Source organism: Nannospalax galili, unplaced genomic scaffold (genome assembly GCF_000622305.1).
Source record: "Nannospalax galili isolate Female #2095 unplaced genomic scaffold, S.galili_v1.0 scaffold5584, whole genome shotgun sequence".
Taxonomy (NCBI): domain Eukaryota; kingdom Metazoa; phylum Chordata; class Mammalia; order Rodentia; family Spalacidae; genus Nannospalax; species Nannospalax galili.
In genome coordinates, this window is record NW_008351894.1 from 1 (window position 1) to 3306 (window position 3306).

Sequence of the window (3306 nt, forward strand, 5' to 3'; positions counted from 1 at the left end):
GAAGATCTGATTTTCTTAAAGGGAAGGACTCTAGAAGGCTGATTAGAAAGACTGGAAGAACTTCCACTGAAGGATGTTTGGGGAAACTAACTTGACATGATAGGCTTTAATACTAATGACAGAATGCATGAAATCCTATGGAGTAACTATGGGAGAATGCCAATGGAAAGGGAGCATAAAGATGATTAAGTTTCCTGTTTGAAACACACATTACTTAAATGAAAAGTTTACAAAGACATCTGTTTTGTGCAATAACATTTCCATAGATTTTTCCAAACCGGGCTGGTAAGCAGTGTTCCTACATCTATTGCCAGATTAAATCTTCACACAGTAAATAAGTTTGTGTATCTTGAATAAAATGTGGCACAGTGGGCCAAATCTTCTGAAGCATTTACTACTTCCTATGCTGAAAGGCCCATGTGCACTGTGTGTGTGTGTGTCTGTCCCTTATGACTGACATGGCAAGACAAGCAAGCCATATTTGAATTTTCCTTTTCCTTATTTAGTTGGACTTTACAAACTAAGTTTTATTTAGATGGACAATAATTCAGTTTTTCATTCGTCAGAATTTGTGTTAATATATGTTCTTGAAAGGATTTATAATTCCCAATTAATACTCTTTTATTTGTTCTTTTTAAATCTGTAGCACCTCCGTATATATATATATGATGGATGCATCCCATCTTGCCAGGGAAAGGGGGGGACCCATGGGTCTAGAGGGTTCAGGAAGCAGCTGAATCTGTGTAATCTGGGAGGTGCAAGGGAAGATAAGGGAGACTGAAATTGGGGAATTCACAGGTGTAAAAGCACTTACTGTTTTGGTGGGACTCACAGGTATGGCAGATGCATAAAACTGAATAATTAGAGCACACACAGGAATGCTGGGTAGAGAGAACTCAAGGTCTGGAGGAACTCAAAGTTCTGAGCAAGGCAGGCTTCTGAAATACCTGATCAGGTCTGATAAGGGTGCCGTGAACTAGGGTGAGGGAACTCACTCAGCTAGGGAAACTAAAAGATCTGGGGCATGCATGAGACCCAAGCTGGCCTGAGAGGCAGAATGGCAGATGCAGAAGGCTGAGGGCAGAAAAGTCATCCAACTGTGGACAGCTAGTGCAGGCCTGAGAGGTGAGATGGTGCTCACAGAATGGTGTTCAGTCTACGTATTTTTTTTTTCTCTTTCGTTTTTCTGGTTTTTTTTTTTTTTTTCATTTTTTTTTAAGACAGGGACACTGGGAGTAGTGGCACATTCCTTTAGTCCCAGCACTCGTGAGGCAGACACAGGCATATCACATTAAGTTCAAGGCCAACCTAGTCCACATAGTGAGTTCAAGGCCAGCAGGGGCTATAGGAAGACCCTGTCTCAAAAAGAACAAATAAGTAAATACATACATACATACATACATACAAACAAACAAACAAACACACATAAATAGATAGATAAATAAAGACAGGGTCTTCCTGTAGCCACAGTTGGCCTGGATCTCAGATCTGCCTGTCTCTGCCTCCTGTGTGCTAGGATTAAATTGTGCACTACACTTTATTTCTTGAAGAGAACCTATAGAATCTTCACTGTTAGAAAATTTACTCCCTGATTTTTAGTCCTGTTATTAAAAGATAGTTTCAGAAACTATATCTTTGTTTCTTGGTCAGGTTTGGTGAATCAGAGTGACATAAAAGATCAATGATTTTTTTAATATATTTTAAAAAAGAAAACCGCATACACACTTTATTTTTCTAGTGAAAGTGAATTTGTTAATTATATCGCTTAGAAGAGTAGGATCAATGCATTTGCTTTGGGTAGAAAAAGTGCCCAGAGCACTTGCAAAGAAGTAGGAGGAGACCCTGGGATTTCACTGAAAACCAAGTAAATTAAGAGCCTAGTAACTTGTTTCACTTGCTAATCATTTTACAGTGATTGCCAGTTCTAAGTGTGGCGCTCTGAACTGGACAAACATGTTAGTTGCTACCCTTCTGTGATATCATGAAAATGAGGACGGGGTTGACTGAGTGTTGTCCATTTTGCAGCCTAGAGGAAAAGCTGCATATACAATCATAATAACTGTAGTCACCAGTAAAATGAGTGACAAAGAGTTGTTCATATTTCCGGGATTGTTTCAGGACAGCCACTTTCCTTGATGGAAATTAGCAGATGTTCTCTTGACCCAGGGAGAAGTGCATATCCTCCACAGACAAATCTTTGTGCACCTTTGTTTGTTTTTTGGTTTTTAAAAATATTTTATTTTTTATTTTTATTTTATGTGTATGAGCGTATTGCCTGCATGTATGTGAGTACACCCTTGTCGTGCAATGCCGTGGAGGTTAGAAGGGCTTCTGATTCCCCTGCAACTGCAGTTAAGGATGGTTCATAGCTACCATGTAGAAGCTGGGAATTGAACCCAGGTCCTTTGCAAGAGCAGTTAGTGCTCTTAACCACTGGGCCATCTCTCCAGGCCCTGATTTTTTTTTATCTTCTCGAACAGCTGGACTCCTGGGCTTGTGCTGAGACTCTGAGATTAGCCCAAACCACTCTAGTAGCTGTGCACCGCCTTTACAAAACCAACTGATTTGCATGTGCTCAGTCAGAGTCCACTGCTCCAAGGACTTCTTAATAGGTTGTTCACATCATAGGAAATTGTCATTCCCATTCAAGACACATAATGGACATGAGGCATCCTGCTCAGCTGCTTGGCCTGCTACTTTACTGGTTTGCAGGTAAAGAGATATGGAGGTGTTTTTTATTTAATTTTTCAGTCCAGGTCCTATTAATGATGCATGGTTTCTCAAAGAACTCATTTGAAAAGTGATTAATGCTGCATATTTATTTTATATTTCCAATCTCAGGTGTGAGACATGATATCCAGATGACTGAAGTTCCATCCTCCCTATTCATCTTTGGGAGACAGAGTCACCATCACTTGCTGTGCCAGCCATGGCATTAGTAAATAGTTAGATTGGTATCAGCAGAAACCAGGGACAACTCCTAAACTCCTGATCTGTAGGGCATCAAACCTTATGTATGGAGTCCCATCAAGTTTCAGCTCTATCTATTATCTATCATCTATCTATCTATCTATCTATCTATCTATCTATCAATCATCTATCTATCATCTATCATCTATCTATCATCTATCAGTTATCTAGCTATCTATCATCTATCATCTATCGTCATCTATCTATCATCTATCATCTCTCTATCTTGTACCATATCTATCTATCATCTACCATCTATCATCTATCACCTATTTATCATCTATCTATCTTCTACCATATCTATCATCTATCTCTCTCATGTGTGTGTGTGTGTGA